The sequence below is a fragment of the Gorilla gorilla genome, chromosome 10 (genome assembly GCF_029281585.2).
Source record: "Gorilla gorilla gorilla isolate KB3781 chromosome 10, NHGRI_mGorGor1-v2.1_pri, whole genome shotgun sequence".
Lineage (NCBI taxonomy): Eukaryota > Metazoa > Chordata > Mammalia > Primates > Hominidae > Gorilla > Gorilla gorilla.
The window spans coordinates 79,890,042-79,911,506 of NC_073234.2; the positions used below are offsets into that span (position 1 = coordinate 79,890,042).

General features: G+C 37.7%; 1 protein-coding gene across 5 annotated transcripts in view; it reads left to right on the forward strand.

Annotated features, from left to right (window-relative positions):
* Positions 1 to 2,372: 2,372 nt before the first annotated feature.
* Positions 2,373 to 21,465, forward strand: part of SLCO1A2 (solute carrier organic anion transporter family member 1A2) — a 135,468-nt gene continuing 116,375 nt past the window's right edge. The window contains exons 1-2 of one of the 5 annotated variants that reach the window (XM_055358458.2): positions 2,373 to 2,471; positions 2,699 to 2,739. The gene's annotated coding sequence lies outside the window, so the exon portion shown is untranslated. Of the gene's footprint in view, positions 2,740 to 21,465 lie in introns of all 5 variants that reach the window. The other 4 variants (XM_055358459.2, XM_055358457.2, XM_055358463.2 and 1 more) reach the window with 4 other exon arrangements.

Genomic DNA, 21,465 nt, shown 5'->3' on the forward strand with positions numbered 1-21,465 from the left:
CTCATTCAACCTAGCAAAAGAAAAGGATTCCCTCTTGATCTTAATTGTTGACTTATTTTCTTTCTTCCTTCAACCAGACAAAAATCCATGACAAAAATCTTTTGCTTATAACAATATCTCTAGGACCTAGAAATATTTGGCATGGAGTAGGTGCTCAATAAATATTTCTTGAATGAAATAAGAACATCAGCAACTCTTTGAGGTAGGTGCTATGATTATCCTGTGGTATATGTTTAAAAATGAGGTTAATTAACCTGTCCAAGATAACAGCTACTCATGCTAGTGCTGGGTTCAGCTAGTGCTTTTAAACATTCCATAGCATTGCATCTTGTTTCTCCCTTTAAAATATCAATCTACTTAAGTCTTTAGTCCATCTGGAGTTAATTTTTGTATAAGGTGTAAGGAAGGGGTCCAGTTTCAATTTTCTGCATATGGCTAGCCAGTTCTCCCAGCACCATTTATTAAATAGGAAATCATTTCCCTATAGCTTGTTTTTGTCAGGTTTGTCAAAGATCAGATGGTTGTAGATGTGCGGTCTTGTTTCTGAGATCTCTTTTCTGTTCCTTTGTCGATGTGTCTGTTTTTGTACCAGTACCATGCTGTTTTGGTTACTGTAGCCTTGTAGCATAGTTTGAAGTTTGGGTACCATGATGCCTGAAGCTTTGTTCTTTTTGCTTAGGATTATCTTGGCTATATGTGTCTATACTTGTCTTTTTGGTTCCGTATGAATTTTGAAGTAGTTTTTTTTTCGAATTCTGTGAAAAATGTTAATGGTAGTTTAAGACTCAAATGTAAAACCCAAAACTATAAAAACCCTAGGGGAAAATCTAGGCAATATTATTCAGGATATAGGCAAGGGTAAAGATTTCATGATTAAAACGTCATAAGAAATTGCAACAAAAGCAAACATTGACAAATGAGATCTAATTAAACTAAAGAGCTTCTGCACAGCAAAAGAAACTATCATCCGAGTGAACAGACAACCTACAGAATGGGAGAAAATTTTTGCAATCTATGCATCTTACAAAGGTCTAGTATCCAGACTCTACAAGGAACTTAAATTTACAAAAAAAAAAAACCATTAAAAAGTGACCCAAGGACATGAACAGACACTTCTCGAAAGAAGATGTTTATGCGGCCAACAAACATTTTAAAAAGTTCAACATCGCTGATCATCAGAGAAATGCAAATCAAAACCACATTGAGATATCATCTCATGCCAATCATAATGGTGATTATTAAAAAGTCAAGAAACAACAGATGCTGGAGAGGTTGTGGACAAATAGGAATGCTTTTACACTGTTGGTGGGAATGTAAATTGGTTCAATTATTGTAGAAGACACGGTGATAATTCCTCAAAGATCTAGAACCAGAAATACTATTTGAGCCAGCAATCCCTTTAGTGGGTATATACCCAAACAAACATAAATCATTCTGTTATAAAGACATATGCATTTGTGTGTTCATTGCAGCACTATTCACAATAGCAAAGACATGGAATCAACCCAAATGCCCATCAATGATAGACTGGATAAAGAAAATGTGGTATATACACACCATGTAATACTACACAGCCATGAAAAGGAATGAGATCACGTCCTTTGCAGGGACATGGATGGAGCTGGAAGCCATTATCCTCAGCAAACTAATGCAGGAACAGAAAACTAAACACCACATGTTTCTCACTAATAGTGGGAGCTGAACAATGAGAATACATGGACACAGGGAAGAGACCAACACAAACTTGAGCCTGTCAGGGAGCGGGGAGGGAGAGCATCAGGATAAATAGCTAATGCACGTGGGGCTTAATACCTAGGTGACAGGTTGATAGGTGCAGCAAATCATCATGGCACATTTTTACCTATGTAACAAACCTGCATGCCCTGCACATGTATCCTGGAATAGAAAATAAAATAAAATAAAATAAATCAATCCAACTATCTTATCCACTCCATTACAAATTACACCTGGATATGACCACCTAATTACTTTACATAGCCCCTAATCTTTTACTCATCCCATCCAGCTAGAAAGTTACTGATACAATAATCTATAGACACTGGTTTTCGCATCTCAGTCTACTGTTCAAAAATGTCAGTGGTATCCCATAGAAATGAATATCCTTGTCCGAATCAACTCTGTTTTCAAGCTTATTCCCATTTTGATGTCATTTTTTCTTAGATATCCAGCTACACTGAAAGTTGAACTCATGCTCAAATATATGTGTGTCAGTTTACTCAATGAGTAAATTAACATATTATCTTTGATTTACAAGAGACTTGTTAAAGGTGCCTTAATCACCAAAGAAAAAATCTGAGAAAATTGAGGCTCAGCAAAGTTTAGTGCCATTAACTGAGGTTTTTCAACAGGATATTGGAGCCAAAGCCACGTAAGAGTTAACTGTTTGAAAAAACAACCACCAGGAAAAAAAAAAAAAAAAAAACCCAGTAAGGAGGAGCCTCTGGTTCCAAGTGAGTACAGTAATCTTAGAACCTGTTCCCAAGATTATAACCTGCTTTATGCAACCATCAGAGCCAAAGAAACTTAACCAAAGGATTAAAACTTACATAAACAAAGATTCTTTTATTTACAACTCTGCTTCTCTGATGAACAAGAAGCTGCAGCTTACACATTTGAGGTGCCTTATTCATACTGGCTACTCAATATGTAATTTTTAAAAAATCTGTTTGTCTTACAGTATGGAAGCAAAAATGAATGGTGATGTTGGTGAATGCTAAGGTAAAAGTCCTTCATTTATTTGGGTTGTTGTGGGTTGCAATTCAGTCATTTGTACTTGGAAAAATATAAGGAGATTTAATGCTTAGTTATAAGTATAAGATTCTTTGGGTTTTCTAATTATCTTGTTTATACATTCCTGACAGCAATGACAATTGTATTTAATGCAGGATTTGTTTTGTGCGGTAGTAATAATATTGTTTGTTTATGCATGCACAGATACAGATTTACATTTTGAGTTTTCAAATATGTAGTTACAAGTGGCTTGGAGCGTTAGAAGTACATTTAAATGATTCCGGATAATGTTGTTTTCCTCCTGCCTTGTCATTGGCCTGGAAAGTCCCTTTTTGTTTATCCAGTTCTTCCACAACCATCGTTCAAATTCTGATCAAGCCCCGTGTTCTTCACATGTCTCTCTCTCTCTGGAAATCTCAGAACATTAGTTGTCTATAACATACATATCTACACACTTAACACTCACATATACACATTTTACTGGAGTTTTCTTTTAAAATTCAAAAATGAGAACATTATTTTTTCAAAGCTAAGTAACAGAAGAGTATATAAAAAAGTCAATTTTGGGCGTATCTTTTTACATTTCTTTCTATGCTCATGTAAAACATACATGATTTATGTAATTTTACACATATGCTCCCCCACAACTTTTACTCACAAATACAGGATCATCATTACCTACATATGTGGACTTGTTGCTGTAATCATTTAACTATGAACTATGGACATCCCTCTAGGTCAGCATGTATATCTAAATCGTGGTTAGTCCCTAAATCCTCAGATAAGAATATCTATTTCTGCAGAATGGATTTCCAAAAGTGGAATGCCAGAAACATTGTGTACTGCAATATGCAATCCCATCACTTCTCCACCCCATTCCATTGTATGTGATAAATCTTTCAAAAAATTTTTAATTAACTGTATGCAAAAATAAGGGTATTGTGCTACTTTTCAATCGCATTTCCTTGAATACCAGTGAGATTTAGCATCTTTTATAAAAAGGTTATAATAATTTTTGTCTATTTGCTTTTTCCTCTCTTATAAACCCCAGTTCATACAATTTACCCATGTTTGCTTTTTCTTTTCAATTTGCAGAAGTTCTCTATTTTACATTAGAGTTATAAGGCTCACCTCTCATATACGTTTCAAACATGTTCTCTATTTTTTAAAAACTTATTTATGGTACTTTTTGCCTTTGTATAAATCTGTACTATTAAAGAAGTAGACTCCACAATTTTTTTCCATTATAGTTTCTTGGTTGTTTTTTTTTTTGTCTTTTTTAAAAAAGTTTTTCTTTAACCTAACATTACTCTTATTTTTCACATAATTTTTACATTTTATTTTAACATTAAAATCCCTAATCCATTGCTCCTTTTCATCTTTAAACATGGCATTATGCAGGAATATTACTATTTTCTTGCTGAATGAAGATCTAATTATAATTATAAAATCATTTATTAAAGAAGCTATACTTTCTCTGCTGAGCTATTATATAATTATTATGTATATGTATATTTCTGCTGAAGTGTTTATCATATAATACATTTTCATTTATATTTATATTGGATACAGTTATAAACTCAGTTTTGTACAGTAACTAGTACATTTTTTGTGGTCATAACATGTTATTGTAATCAAATTAGTATCACAGAGGGCTTTAGTATCCTATGTCAGGTAGCGATCATCTTTTTCAATATTTTTAGGTAAATCTTACATATTTATTCTTCCGTATAAAATTTTAAGTCAAACAAAAAAGTAGAAATAAACAAAATAAAAAATGATTAAAATTAAAAATCATTTAAAATTATAAAGGAAAATCCAAATAAAAATTAGTATCTCAATAAAATTATGATTAAAATTGCATTACATATTTCTACTTATTTAGGAAAGATAAAGGTTTTAATAATATTATGGAGGTTTTTTGGTCCAGTAAGCATGATAGTTTTTCTTAATTCATGCAAGATGACCTTCAATATAAAATTTTGTATTCTTCTTCATACAGTTGAACATTTTTGTTAAAGTTTTCTGGGGTACTTTATAGTTCGATTGTTATTGTGAATGATATTTTATTTTTATTTTAATTTTTGTATTATACTGCCAGTATAAAGAAAAGCCTTTGGTTTTATATACTTTGTATCATGTTGCTGTATCAAATTCTTTTACTAATTACAATATAGGAACTTTTTTGTGATTTACAAGTATTAGTAATTGTCTATAATTAAATATATTTTGTTTTTTAATTTACTATATTTATGTATTATTTTCATTTTCTCATTTTCTCATTGTATTAGCTAATGCAAGAAATACCCAAACAGTGATGAATAATAATGATATTAGCTGGGAACCTTTATTTGTTCCTAATTTTTTTTTATTATACTTTAAGTTTTAGGGTACATGTGCACATTGTGCAGGTTAGTTACATATGTATACATGTGCCATGCTGGTGAGCTGCACCCACTAACTTGTCATCTAGCATTAGGTATATCTCCCGATGCTATCCCTCCCCCCTCTCCCCACCCCACAACAGTCCCCAGAGTGTGATATTCCCCTTCCTGTGTCCATGTGATCTCATTGTTCAATTCCCACCTATGAGTGAGAATATGTGGTGTTTGGTTTTTTGTTCTTGTGATAGTTTACTGAGAGTGATGATTTCCAATTTCATCCATGTCCCTACAAAGGACATGAACTCATCATTTTTTTATGGCTGCATAGTATTCCATGGTGTATATGTGCCACATTTTCTTAATCCAGTCTATCATTGTTGGACATTTGGGTTGGTTCCAAGTCTTTGCTATTGTGAATAGAGCCGCAATAAACATACATGTGCATGTGTCTTTATAGCAGCATGATTTATAGTCCTTTGGGTATATACCCAGTAATGGGATGGCTGGGTCAAATGGTATTTCCAGTTCTAGATCCCTGAGGAATCGCCACACCGAGTTCCACAATGGTTGAACTAGTTTACAGTCCCACCAACAGTGTAAAAGTGTTCCTATTTCTCCACATCCTCTCCAGCACCTGTTGTTTCCTGACTTTTTAATGATTGCCATTCTAACTGGTGTGAGATGGTATCTCATTGTGGTTTTGATTTGCATTTCTCTGATGGCCAGTGATGATGAGCATTTTTTCATGTGTTTTTTGGCTGCATAAATGTCTTCTTTTGAGAAGTGTCTGTTCATGTCCTTTGCCCACTTTTTGATGGGGTTGTTTGTTTTTTTCTTGTAAATTTGTTTGAGTTCATTGTAGATTCTGGATATTAGCCCTTTGTCAGATGAGTAGGTTGCAAAAATTTTCTCCCATTTTGTAGGTTGCCTGTTCACTCTGATGGTAGTTTCTTTTGCTGTGCAGAAGCTCTTTAGTTTAATTAGATCCCATTTGTCAATTTTGTCTTTTGTTGCCATTGCTTTTGGTGTTTTAGACATGAAGTCCTTGCCCATGCCTATGTCCTGAATGGTAATGCCTAGCTTTTCTTCTAGGGTTTTTATGGTGTTAGGTCTAACATTTAAGTCTTTAATCCATCTTGAATTGATTTTTGTATAAGGTGTAAGGAAGGGATCCAGTTTCAGCTTTCTACATATGGCTAGCCACTTTTCCCAGCACCATTTATTAAATAGGGAATCCTTTCCCCATTGCTTGTTTTTCTCAGGTTTGTCAAAGATCAGATAGTTGTAGACATTTCTGAACTACAGAAATATCTACGTTATTTCTGAGGGCTCTGTTCTGTTCCATTGATCTATATCTCTGTTTTGGTACCAGTAGCATGCTGTTTTGGTTACTGTAGCCTTGTAGTATAGTTTGAAGTCAGGTAGTGTGATACCTCCAGCTTTGCTCTTTTGGCTTAGGATTGACTTGGCGATGCGGGCTCTTTTTTGGTTCCATATGAACTTTAGTTTTTTCCAATTCTGTGAAGAAAGTCATTGGTAGCTTGACGGGGATGGCATTGAATCTGTAAATTACCTTGGGCAGTATGGCCATTTTCACAATATTCATTCTTCCTACCCATGAGCATGGAATGTTCTTCCATCTGTTTGTATCCTCTTTTATTTCCTTGAGCAGTGGTTTGTAGTTCTCCTTGAAGAGGTCCTTCACATCCCTTGTAAGTTGGATTCCTAGGTATTTTATTCTCTTTGAAGCAATTGTGAATGGGAGTTCACTCATGATTTGGCTCTCTGTTTGTCTGTTGTTGGTGTATAAGAATGCTTGTGATTTTTGTACATTGATTTTGTATCCTGAGACTTTGCTGAAGTTGCTTATCAGCTTAAGGAGATTTTGGGCTGAGACGATGGGGTTTTCTAGATATACAATCATGTCGTCTGCAAACAGGGACAATTTGACTTCCTCTTTTCCTAATTGAATACCCTTTATTTCCTTCTCCTGCCTAATTGCCCTGGCCAGAACTTCCAACACTATGTTGAATAGGAGTGGTGAGAGAGGGCATCCCTGTCTTGTGCCAGTTTTCAAAGGGAATGCTTCCAGTTTTTGCCCATTCAGTATGATATTGGCTGTGGGTTTGTCATAGATAGCTCTTATTATTTTGAAATACGTCCCATCAATACCCAATTTATTGAGAGTTTTTAGCATGAAGGGTTGTTGAATTTGGTCAAAGGATTTTTCTGCATCTATTGAGATAATCATGTGGTTTTTGTCTTTGGCTCTGTTTATATGCTGGATTACATTTATTGATTTGCGTATATTAAACCAGCCTTGCATCCCAGGGATGAAGCCCACTTGATCATGGTGGATAAGCTTTTTGATGTGCTGCTGGATTCGTTTTGCCAGTATTTTATTGAGGATTTTTGCATCAATGTTCATCAAGGATATTGGTCTAAAATTCTCTTTTTTTGTTGTGTCTCTGCCTGGCTTTGGTATCAGAATGATGCTGGCCTCATAAAATGAGTTAGGGAGGAGTCCCTCTTTTTCTGTTGATTGGAATAGTTTCAGAAGGAATGGTACCAGTTCCTCCTTGTACCTCTGGTAGAATTCGGCTGTGAATCCATCTGGTCCTGGACTCTTTTTGGTTGGTAAGCTATTGATTATTGCCACAATTTCAGATCCTGTTATTGGTCTATTCAGAGATTCAACTTCTTCCTGGTTTAGTCTTGGGAGAGTGTATGTGTCCAGGAATTTATCCATTTCTTCTAGATTTTCTAGTTTATTTGCATAGAGGTGTTTGTAGTATTCTCTGATGGTAGTTTGTATTTCTGTGGGATCGGTGGTGACATCCCCTTTATCATTTTTTATTGTGTCTATTTGATTCTTCTCTCTTTTCTTCTTTATTAGTCTTGCTAGTGGTCTATCAATTTTGTTGATCCTTTCAAAAAACCAGCTCCTGGATTCATTAATTTTTTGAAGGTTTTTTTGTGTCTCTATTTCCTTCAGTTCTGCTCTGATTTTAGTTATTTCTTGCCTTCTGCTAGCTTTTGAATGTGTTTGCTCTTGCTTTTCTAGTTCTTTTAATTGTGATGTTAGGGTGTCAATTTTGGATCTTTCCTGCTTTCTCTTGTGGGAATTTAGTGCTATAAATTTCCCTCTACACACTGCTTTGAATGTGTCCCAGAGATTCTGGTATGTTGTGTCTTTGTTCTCGTTGGTTTCAAAGAACATCTTTATTTCTGCCTTCATTTCGTTATGTACCCAGTAGTCATTCAGGAGCAGGTTGTTCAGTTTCCATGTAGTTGAGCGGTTTTGAGTGAGATTCTTAATCCTGAGTTCTAGTGTGATTGCACTGTGGTCTGAGAGATAGTTTGTTATAATTTCTGTTCTTTTCCATTTGTTGAGGAGAGCTTTACTTCCCAGTATGTGGTCAATTTTGGAATAGGTGTGGTGTGGTGCTGAAAAAAATGTATATTCTGTTGATTTGGGGTGGAGAGTTCTGTAGATGTCTATTAGGTCCCTTGGTGCAGAGCTGAGTTCAATTCCTGGGTATCCTTGTTGACTTTCTGTCTCGTTGATCTGTCTAATGTTGACAGTGGGGTGTTAAAGTCTCCCATTATTAATGTGTGGGAGTCTAAGTCTCTTTGTAGGTCACTCAGGACTTGCTTTATGAATCTTGGTGCTCCTGTATTGGGTGCATATATATTTAGGATAGTGAGCTCTTCTTGTTGAATTGATCCCTTTACCATTATGTAATGGCCTTGTCTCTTTTCATGTTTATTGGTTTAAAGTCTGTTTTATCAGAGACTAGGATTGCAACCCCTGCCTTTTTTTGTTTTCCATTTGCTTGGTAGATCTTCCTCCATCCTTTTATTTTGAGCCTATGTGTGTCTCTGCACGTGAGATGGGTTTCCTGAATACAGCACACTGATGGGTCTTGACTCTTTATCCAATTTGCCAGTCTGTGTCTTTTAATTGAAGCATTTAGTCCATTTACATTTAAAGTTAATATTGTTATGTGTGAATTTGATCCTGTCATTATGATGTTAGCTGGTTATTTTGCTCGTTAGTTGATGCAGTTTCTTCCTAGTCTGGATGGTCTTTACATTTTGGCATGATTTTGCAGTGGCTGGTACCAGTTGTTCCTTTCCATGTTTAGTGCTTCCTTCAGGAGCTCTTTTAGGGCAGGCCTGGTGGTGACAAAATCTCTCAGCATTTGCTTGTCTGTAAAAGATTTTATTTCTCCTTCACTTATGAAGCCTAGTTTGGCTGGATATGAAATTCTGGGTTGAAAATTCTTTTCTTTAAGAAATTTGAATATTAGCCCCCACTCTCTTCTGGCTTGTAGGGTTTCTGCTGAGAGATCCGCTGTTAGTCTGATGGGCTTCCCTTTGAGGGTAACCCGACCTTTCTCTCTGGCTGCCCTTAACATTTTTTCCTTCATTTCAACTTTGGTGAATCTGACAATCATGTGTCTTGGAGTTGCTCTTCTCGAGGAGTATCTTTGTGGCGTTCTCTGTATTTCCTGAATCTGAACGTTGGCCTGCCTTGCTAGATTGGGGACGTTCTCCTGGATAATATCCTGCAGAGTGTTTTCCAACTTGGTTCCATTCTCCCCATCACTTTCAGGTACACCAATCAGACGTAGATTTGGTCTTTTCACATAGTCTCATATTTCTTGGAGGCTTTGCTCATTTCTTTTTATTCTTTTTTCTCTAAACTTCCCTTCTCGCTTCATTTCATTCATTTCATCTTCCATCGCTGATACCGTTTCTTCCAGTTGATCGCATCGGCTCCTGAGGCTTCTGCATTCTTCACGTAGTTCTCAAGCCTTGGTTTTCAGCTCCATCAGCTCCTTTAAGCACTTCTCTATATTGGTTATTCTAGTTATACATTCTTCTAAATTTTTTTCAGAGTTTTCAACTTCTTTGCCTTTGGTTTGAATGTCCTCCCGTAGCTCAGAGTAATTTGATCGTCTGAAGCCTTCTTCTCTCAGCTTGTCAAAGTCATTCTCCATCCAGCTTTGTTCCATTGCTGGTGAGGAACTGCGTTCCTTTGGAGAAGGAGAGGCGCTCTGCTTTTTAGAGTTTCCGGTTTTTCTGTTCTGTTTTTTCCCCATCTTTGTGGTTTTATCTGCTTTTGGTCTTGGATGATGGTGATGTACAGATGGGTTTTTGGTGTGGATGTCCTTTCTGTTTGTTAGTTTTCCTTCTAATAGAGAGGACCCTCAGCTGCAGGTCTGTTGGAGTACCCTGCCGTGTGAGGTGTCAGTGTGCCCCTGCTGGGGGGTGCCTCCCAGTTAGGCTGCTCGGGGGTCAGGGGTCAGGGACCCACTTGAGGAGGCAGTCTGCCCATTCTCAGATCTCCAGCTGCATGCTGGGAGAACCACTGCTGTCTTCAAAGCTGTCAGACAGGGACATTTAAGTCTGCAGAGGTTACTGCTGTCTTTTTGTTTGTCTGTGTCCTGCCCCCAGAGGTGGAGCCTACAGAGGCAGGCAGACCTCCTTGAGCTGTGGTGGGCTCCACCCAGTTGGAGCTTCCAGGCTGCTTTGTTTACCTAATCAAGCTTGGGCAATGGCGGGCGCCCCTCCCCCAGCCTCGCTGCTGCCTTGCAGTTTGATCTCAGACTGCTGTGCTAGCAATCAGCGAGACTCCGTGGGCGTAGGACCCTCCGAGCCAGGTGCCGGATATAATCTCGTGGTGCGCCGTTTTTTAAGCCCGTCGGAAAAGCGCAGTATTCAGGTGGGAGTGACCCGATTTTCCAGATGCCGACCGTCACCCCTTTCTTTGACTCAGAAAGGGAACTCGCTGACCCCTTGTGCTTCCCAAGTGAAGCAATGCCTCGGCCTGCTTCTGCTCGCGCACGGTGCGCACCCACTGACCTGCGCCCACTGTCTGGCACTCCCTAGTGAGATGAACGCGGTACCTCAGATGGAAATGCAGAAATCACCTGTCTTCTGCGTCGCTCACGCTGGGAGCTGTAGACCGGAGCTGTTCCTATTCGGCCATCTTGGCTCCTCTCCCCTTGTTCCTGATTTTAATGGGACTAGCTTGGTTATTTCACAGCACACTTACGGTGCTTTGTGAAGTGCCTGCTATGTTACTATCATCATCTTCCTGACGAGATGGTAAGCAATTGTTAGTGAAATACTAGTGGAAGGATCTGTTATTTTATGTGAATTAATCTTTTTAGCAATTGATATTATTGGCTTGAGTGTACCACCCACTCCGAGGTGTTGAGAAATATCTAAATATCTGAAGAAAAAAACTGTTATACAAGCCTCTTGATGGGATAATTTACTATTCCCCAGGACCAGCATTCTAAGCACTTTTTCTTCTCTGTGCACAGTAGATTTTGTGGAGGTGGCCGTATCACCTTGTTCAGGAATAGCTTGCTCTAACTGCAGTATGTCTCCCTGCACTTTTCTTTTTCTTTTTTTTTTTTTTTGGTGTGTGTGTGTGTGTGTGTGTGTGTGTGTGTGTGTGCGTGTGTTATTTTTGAGATAGTGTCTCTCTCTGTCACCCAGGCTGGAGTGTGGTGGTACGATCACAGCTCACTTGCAGCCTCTACCTCCTGAGCTAAAGAGATCCTCCCATCTCAGCCTCCCCAGTAGCTGGGACTACAGGCATGCACTACCACTTCTGGCTAATGTGTGTGTGTGTGTGTGTGTGTGTGTGTGTGTGTGTGTGTGTGTGTGTGTGTGTGTAAAGATGCGGTTTCATCATGTTGCCAAGGCTGGTCTCAAACTCCTGGACTTAAATAATCTGCCCACCTTGGCCTACCAAAGTGCTGGGATCACAGCCCACTGCACTGACCCAACATTTCATATTGTTGCTGAGCCACTAAGGCAAGCTGACCAGAATGGGAAGAAAGACATACATAGACAGTGTCTTTTGAAGCACTGTCTTGTGCATGGGCCCGTGTTTCTTTCTTGAAATCTATTAGCACCTGATCTGGAAAGGCAGTTTTCACTTACAGAAACCCTAGTTTTATCTTGTCTGTATGAAGGTCACTGTGCAATATTGAACCATGGCTGTGCTCTGCTTATTGCTAGATTGATACAAGGTTTATTATCAGTTCTGTTATTGTTTTATAGAGGTAAGCACTAGGAAATATGTTTACATGAAGATGTTGTTGAAGGAAGGCATTTTACTACAGTAATGTCACTTGGTTATTTGAACCCTCTATAGTTACATGTCAAAATTCAAATTGTGTTGCAATATCAAAAATTGCTGTCAATTGATAAGTTGGTTTTCTTTCAAGTTTGTTGAAAACAATCAAAATTTTTACAGAAGAATATGTTAGTTATTAGAATCTTTCATTTTGCCAATTTCTGAGATATATACCTTACAATTTTATCTAGATCGAAAAAAGGATTACTAACCGTATCTGTTTATCTCTTACAGTCATCTGGTTTTTGAAGCTACAAGTAGATTATATCAGCCTAAAAAAATTAAATTGGGCATTGTCTATTGCAGAATTTTCTTTGATAAGCTGAGCAAAGATTTATTTATCTTTGCCAAATTAAAAAATTTTAATCTGGCTGGTCTCTAAGCAGCTTCAAAAATCTTGACAGAGCAACAGAAATAAATATTTTTGAGAATTTTATATCTATATTGATTAGAATTTCTTTCACAATTGAAAATGGTTATGTTTCTTATTATGCATCTAATAGAATCAGAGTATATCATTCTCTGAACAGGAGTAATTAATCTTAAATAAAGGAAACTGGTTTTCTAAGGTTTAGTGCATTGTTACCTAGATTGCTTTTGGGGAAGCAATGAAAATCACTGTGCAGTGTGAACCATGGCTGTGTTCTACTTATTGCTAGATTGATAGAAGGTTTATTATCAGTTCTGTTCTTATTATGTGATCTTGATCTTTATCTGCATATACATATATATAAATATTCTGATTTTAAATGTACAATGAAATCTTCTGTTAGAAAATTAACTACAAAACATAAGGTATTTGGCCAGTGCTAAACAAGAGACTTAGAGAAATATGGTCTCATGTGATTCTGCCCCAGGAGGCATGAATTATTTGATAATAGGAGAGGAGGATGAAATGTGCCACAGTAAGATTTAGAATAGGTGAGAGATAAGTCCTTCCTTTTGTAACATTTGGAAAGGAAATTATGCAGGGGTCAAGGGTTGGGAAAGAAGGACTAGCATGATGACTAAACTTAAGATACATTTTCAGAGAGGTTGGCTTTTCAAAAGGGTCTACATGGAAAATGAAGAATTGAAAGTGACTTCTCTTAAAACTATTCATGTTCATGTATCCCTTGGAAAATTTTATGCATTCTAAATATTCATATACCTTGGTTTGGAGAACCTGTTTTAGACCACCTAGGGAACTTGTAAAAGAAATGTACAAGAATAGGTTTTATGAAAACTCTCATTGCCAGCATGTGTAACAGGTTGTAGAGGTAGAGAGGTGCACTAGAGATCAAAGGGTAGAGATAAAAATAAAAGTCGTTTCTGTAGAGAGAGTTGTGCTGTGTGTCCCACTTTCACTTCTGTTAGGGGGAGGTAAGCTATTCTTTCTTCTGATTTAAAGCCTAGTGAGCATGACTTTAAGTTTGCTCAGAGTGCTTTATATTTGTCCTCTGCAGTTTGGGAGACAGAAGGGACTGGTGTCCAATTCATACTTAGGAAATTTAAGAAGCCTAAAAGGCAAAAAGGCTGTGGCTGGATCCACCTGCCAGGAGGTGAATTGAAGAGAGGGCTACATTTGAAAAGGAGCTTCACCCCAGCCAGCGATAGGTTACCCAGAGCTACTTTGGGGCTCTTACATCTAGAATGGTTGGATCATATGGAGTGGTGATGAGAGTTTAGTAGAAAGAGGCTAAAACTGTATGTTGAATATCTAAAGTTGCAGGGAGAAATTGTATGTGACTAGTCAGAGGAGATGCATTGACCCCACCAAAGATACTGCAGATGTCAGACCATGAATGAGGGGTGGAATCTCCAAAGAATCCAAGAAAGTGGCCTTAAGAGAAAGAGTCAGTTTTAAATACTGCCCTGGGCAAAGGAATCAAGGAAGACATTTCTTCCTTCATTAACTCTTCCCCTTTAAATTTCAACTCTAGAGGAGATAGAGCAGCTTTGTTCAATTGTGGGAGAAAAAGGAAGGCAGAAGGAGAGAAACTAGGATGAAAAACAGAGAAATAACCTAGACCCTCTTTCTCAAATGTAGGCTTTGGACCTGATGTAGTGGGAGGGAAGGAGATTTGGTTTACGTAAAGTGCAAAGTGAACTAGACATATTAATCCAGAACTGTGCCTTTTGGGGGAACTAAAAGTGACCAGAGGGTGTTTTGTTTTTTTTTTTTTTTCTTTTGAATGTCAACGGAAAGTAGTGCAGCCTGTTTGAGATTACAGTGTCAGTGGAATTAAAAAAAAATGGACCTATAAAATGAATTTGATAGGCAGTGGAGGAAGAACTAGCTTCTTTTCTGATGTCACCACATAAATCCCATTTGTTCAAGGTACCTGCACTTACTATCCTTTTCAAATGTAAATATTGCTTGGGAGTACAACAACAGTACATTATCGCAACTTTTGAGTATTTTTCAATAATACATTATGCTCAGAAACACACCAGGATTATAATTTTTCCTTCCTGCAACTCTCCTTTCACTTCAGCATGCTGTTACTAGTTTTTCAGCTTATATATATATTTTGCCATTTAACTAACAGACAACTTCATGAATCATACAATAGATTTTGTTTCAGAGGCATGTCATCAGCTCCACGAGATTGAAATTGATAAGGACAGTCAAAGCATTTGAATCAAATTTGGGCTTCTCTATAAATGGGTATTTTTAAAGGAGAATTCATCACTTATAATAATGCTGTAAATCTTGGTGTTAAAATCCATGCTAAATGGGACTCATTGGTAGGGCTGTCTAATATCTAAATTCAGTATGAACTATAATGTCAGAAAAATCTTTGATTTTGCTGTGATATGTTGTTACATTTACATGGAAAATTTCAGAAATTTACACATTTTAAATCTCTCAAAATAGTTATTTCTTGTAAGACAGAAAACAAGTAAGCGTTCAAAGACATGTCCCACCTTTGAAATGAGGACGGAAAATAGAATGTGGCTTAGGGGTTACTTAATACAGCTACTCAGAGGCAGAACAAAGACAAGACAGAGCTGAAGGCTGACAACTTTTCAGTGAATTTGTCTAGCAGCAGGAGCTACCAATTATTGAAATTTATAACATTTCAGGCTCTCTAAGAGGGACTTTACATAATTTATCTCTTTTTTTATATGCTATGTGGATATCTAATCTTTTTAGGATTCAGCAAAAGAAGATTTAGATATCTCCTATTTGAGTCAATTCTAGGAAGCCTAAGAGATCTACCAAGATGGCCCCTTGGCAATCACCAAAGCATTAGAAATATTTCTCTTATTTGGATTTAAAAGTTAGTATCAATTCCATTGTTGCAGTAGCAGCTTGGGTGTTCCAAAATGTCATCCAAGTACAGTATATGATGTAAATGTTTGCAAGACAGGAAAAAAAATAGGAAAATGTAGACTAGGAAATGTGTTGGGGGGATTGAGAAGTTGAGGGACAAGAAAATAGTATCTTTATTCTTCCACAACCACATTTTACAAACCTTATCATCATTTTAACTATAAATATATTTGTATTTCAGATTTTTAAAAGGCTATCTTTCAAAAGTTTACCTTCTTTTCCTTTTTGTAGACATTAGACACTGTTTAAGGTCCATATGACAATGTTCGTTGTGTAAAATAAAGTATGCAACAGTAATTTAGAAACTCATATCTATCTAAGTTTATTTAAGTTTGGCCATATGGTCAGATGCCTCCTGACACTACAAATATCTTTCTGTTATTTAAAATTTTCTATAAAACTCTAGCAGTAAATAGTTGGTAATGTGAACATAGTTCACCAACATTTTTGTCTTACAAGTTACTCATTTTTGATAGTAACTGTGTAATTCCATCTATTTTTATAAGAATATAACATGGTGATGTAGTGTAACAGTATACATTTATTTGCATTTTAAAATGAAGAAGCAGTATGTAAGTATTAGGCTAGTGCAAAAGTAATTGTGTCTTTTTGCCATTAAAAGTAATTTAATTTTAACATAAAAGTATATTAGTAATATACTATAATTATATAATATAATTAGTAATATAATAGAATTATATAATAAAAACCCATAGGAAGCATTTTATTTTGAAGAAGAAACCAGATAGTTTATTTTTCCTACTCATTTTCTTTCTTGTATCTCTGTGGGTGCATGAGTCTTTTTCTTCATTTCTTAGTGGCACTTATGCCATTTGTGATTTGTATGTGTGTGCCTACTCTTTATGCTGTAAATCTTGGTGTTAAAATCCATCCTAGATGGGACCCATTGGTTGGTCTGTCTAATATCTAAATTCAATATGAACTATAATGTCATGTCAAAAAATCTTTGATTTTGCTATATTTTGTTCCATTTACATGAAAAAATAAGTTCTTCATATGGATACATAAGAGTGCAGCGGTTAGACTGTATTTTGAATTTCTGGTTTCCAGTTGGGACATTGATCATTTGTTAACTTAAGATCTTAGCTTGTGAATAAGTCTTATCTGCATTGGATAAGACTTAATAAGTCTTATCTGCATCTGGATCTTAGCTTGTTAATGAGTCTTATCTGCATAACATTTTGACCATATTTGTGGGTATTTCTACAGACTAAATTAAGTTTTAAATATATATTTCTAAGAAAAGTGAGAAAGAAAAATGTGTAGGCGGTAATAACATAAGCTTTGCAGAGGCTAATTTCCAGATACAAACATATAGTACAATGTACCTGTAATAATTATAACTATTTTTGACAAGTAAATTGATATCTTGTTGCCTTCCTTTATTATAGATGAAAAAACAATTTACCTCAGATTACTGGTCACAGTGACCCTAACTCATATTTGGTTGTAAGGTAGTACATTACCCATTTTAGGTTATTCAGCTCCTAAACTCGCAAATATTGACAGGGCAACGTGTACCACAGATGTGTGAGATTTTAAAGCTATTGAAGAGGCTCAGTACATTGTGTCTTAAAAATAGTCACATTTAAGCATCCATTGGATTGCTGTATTATGGTATTTACAATGATGAGGTACAAAAGGGTCTAGGTCTATGTTTGCATATACTCTGGAAGACAAATCCTACACTTGCAGCATTTTACCAATTGCAGCTATTAGAATCTCCTAAATATCTTAACCTGTGGGCTTACATATTTTCTTATTTTTTTTTCAGAAGTCTTAGAATCAAGAAAGGGCCATATATGAAAGTAGTGAAGTGGCATAATATTTTTTAATATTTCATGCTTTGGTCAATGCCACAGTACCCTAGAATTTTAGTAATGATTACAGTTAAAAATTAGTGTTGTATTGCTAGATGTATTAGTCCATTTTCATACTGCTGTAAAGAAATACCCAAGACTGGGCAATTTATAAATAAAGAGAGATTTAAGGGACTCATAGTTCCACATGGCTGGGGAGGCCTCACAATCATGGCAGAAGAAGGAGGAGCAAAGGACATCTTACATGGTGGCAAGCAAGAGAAAAGTACAAAGGAACTGCCCTTTATACAATCATCAGATCTTGTGAAATGTCACTATCACAAGAACGGCATGGGAAAAACCGCCCCCATGATTCAATTACCTCCCACTGGGTCCCTTCCATGACACATGGGGATTATGGGAGCTACAATTCAAAATGAGATTTGGGTGGAGACACAGCCAAATCATATCATTCTGCCCCTGGTCCCTCCCAAATCTTATGTCCTCACATTTCAAAACACAATGTGCCCTTCCAGCAGTCCCCCAAAGTCTTAACTCATTTCAGCATTAACTCAAAAGTTATTGACAATAGAGGTACAGACATTGGGTAAATATACCCATTCCAAATGGGAGAAATTGGCCAAAACAAAGGGGCTACAGGCCCAACATAAGTCCAAAATCCAATGGGCAGTCATTAAACCTTAACATTCCAAAATGATCTCCTTTGACTCCATGTCTCACATACAGGACGTGCTGATGCAAGAGGTGGGCTTCCATGGCCTTGGGCATCTTCACCTCTGTGGTTTTGTAGGATACAGTGCTCTTTCTGGCTGATTTTATGGGCTAGTGTTGCGTGTCTGTGGCTTTTCCAGGTGCACGGTGCAAGCTGTCGGTGGATCTACCATTCTGGGGTCTGAGGACAGTGGCCCTCTTCTCACAGCTCCACTAGGCAGTATCCCACTGGGGACTCTGTGGGGGCGCTCCAACCCCGCATGTCCCTTCTGCACTGCCCTAGCAGGAGTCCATGAGGGCCCTGCCCTTACAACAAACCTCTGCCTGGACATCCAGGTGTTTCCACACATCTTCTGAAATCTAGGTGGAGGTTCCCAAACCTCAATTCTTGACTTCTGTGCCCCGTAGGGTCAATACCATATGGAAGCTGCCAAGGCTTGGAGTTTGCATCCTCTGAAGCCAAGCTTGAGCTGTACCTTGGCCCCTTTTAGCCGTGATTGGAGTGCCTGGGATGTAGGGCACCAAGTTCCAAGGGTGTACACAGCAGGAGGGCCCTGGACCTGGCCCAGGAAATCATTTTTCCTCCCTAGGCCTCAGGGCCTGGGATGGGAGGGGCTGCTGTGAAGGTCTCTGACATGTCCTGGAGACATTTTCTCCATCATCTTGGTGATTAGCATTTGGCTTCTTGTTACTTACACAAATTTCTGCAGCTGGCTTGAATTTGTCCCCAGAAAATGGGTTTTTCTTTTCTACTGCAATGTCAGGCTGCAAGTTTTCCAAACTTTTATGCTCTGTCATCTCTTGAATGCTTTGCTGCTTAGAAATTTTTTCCACCAGATACCCTAAATCATCTCTCTCAAGTTCAAAATTCTCTAGGGCAGGGGCAAAAAGCCAGCAGTCTCTTTGCTAAAGCATAGCAAGAGTCACCTTTGCTGTAGTTCCCAAGAAGTTCCTCATCTCCATCTGAGACCACCTCAGCCTGGACTTCATTGTCCATATCACTATCAGTGTTTTGATCAAAGCCATTCAACAAGTCTCTAGGAAGTTCCAAACTTTCCAACATTTTCCTGTCTCCAAAGCCCTGCAAGTCTCTAGGAAGTTCCAAACATTCTCACATTTTCCTGTCTTCTCTTCAACCCACCAAACTATTCCAACCTCTGCTTGTTACCCAGTTCCAAAGTTGCTAACACATTTTTAGGTATATTTACAGCAGCGCCCCACTAATCCCGGTACCAATTTACTGCTTTAGTCCATTTTCATACTGCTGTGAAGAAATACCTGAGACTGGGTAATTTATAAAGAAAAAGAGATTTAATGGACTCACAGTTCCACATGGCTGGGGAGGCCACACAATCATGGCAGAAGGTGAAGGAGAAGCAAACACATGTCTTACATGGCAGAAGGCAAGAGAGAAGTGCAGGGTAATTGCCCTTTATAAAACCATCAGATCTCGTGAGACTTATTCACTATCATGAGAACGGTGTGGGAATAACCCACCTCTATGATTCAATTACCTCCCACCTGGCCCCTCCCACAATATGTGGGGATTATGGGAGTGACAATTCAAGATGAGATTTTGGTGGGGACACAGCCAAACCGTATCACTAGGGATTGTTATATGCTAAGGGCTTTTTATACATTATTTCATCCTCATATCTTTGCAAGGCAGATATTGTTTTTTTAATATATAAATAAGAAAACTGAAGCAAAAATAAGCCAAGAAATGTATTCAAAGTTTTAAAAAAGTATCCTAACAAAGGTCTGCCTGATTCCAAAAATCCTGTCTTTCCCATTGCACCAATGACCCTACTATAGTATCTTTCAGTGTCCTATTGACTTTTTGCTCTTCAGCATCAAAGCAGGACATTCTTTACATTTTAAATTTTACTTCAATATGAAAGTTGAAAACACTTAGACAATATCTCTTGGCATAGCCAGATAATAATCATAAACTTGAAATCAAATAAAGCTCTGAAAACTGAGTTTGAATATCTGGGTACTCCAAGGGCTTGGTTCTGGTTCATATCCTCTTTTATTTTCCAGTGGCTTTTCTGCGGGAGGGGTTCTGGAAAAATATGGTTTCTAAGCACCTCGTAAGGATCAAATACTGTTTTCAGAAGGCTGATGAAGCTTCAGAAAAACAAATCTGTTTCTGTTGTCTTGCTCCTTTCCCTGTCTTGTCATGCCAGCCTCCTCTACCCATCCTCCAGGTTAACATATTAGGATTTCAAAACCAGAGTGGAATAGATGCTTTAAATCCTTATCACACCCAGCTGTGTGAAGAAAAGTGATTGCAAATGTATATGGGTCTCAAAGCCCAACCAGAGACATTGTACGGTAATAGGACTCCTTCATGCCCTTCTCTTTTGCTCTTTTTCCGTTTTGCTTTCCTCACAGTTTACCCCTACCAGTCCTCTACCAATGTTCTTGCTTAAGGTGCCTATCCTGTTCTCTTAGAGCTTTGCTCTTAACCAGCTGTTAGCTAACTTCAACTGTTAGTTGATATTGATGAGAGTTTTTATTTCAAGAAGGATTTGTCTTTTAATGAGAGATTCTTCAACTAAAAAGCACTTATGCACAAGAATGAATTTCAAATTATAGAAGGTTATGGAGTAAATTCTGGACAGAGTTTCTGCTCAAGATCTGTTGCTTGATCAGGTTATTTGTATTTACAAAGTGGAGGCATGGAGTCAATACAAAGAAGTGAGTGATCAGAAACCAGAAGAGAGTTTTATAACAGTTATAGCTGTATGTGGGACCACAGCCTCCTAGCTTTCACGTAAACTTATACTAAATTTTCAGCATTTAAATTGCAGAGGTTTCATATTTATATATTTATATGATAATCAGGGCATTATGTCCATGAAGGTAAAAAAGAGTTTTTAAAAAAAATCTGGCCGGGCAAGGTGGTTCACGCCTGTAATCCCAGCTCTTTGGGAGGCCGAGACGGACGGATCACGAGGTCAGGAGATCGAGACCATCCTGGCTAACAAGGTGAAACCCCGTCTCTACTAAAAATACAAAAAATTAGCCCGGCATGGTGGCGGGAGCCTGTAGTCCCAGCTACTCGGGAGGCCGAGGCAGGAGAATGGCGTGAACCTGGGAGGCGGAGCTTGAAGTGAGCCGAGATCGCGCCACTGCACTCCAGCCTGAGCGACAGAACGAGATTCCGACTCAAAAAAAAAAAAAAAAAAAAAAGAAAGAAAAACTAAGTGGACATATTTTTTGATATATTTAATTTTTCTTTTTATAATGCCTTTCCATGATTTCAAGTTTTAAAAAGTTTATTAATGCAGT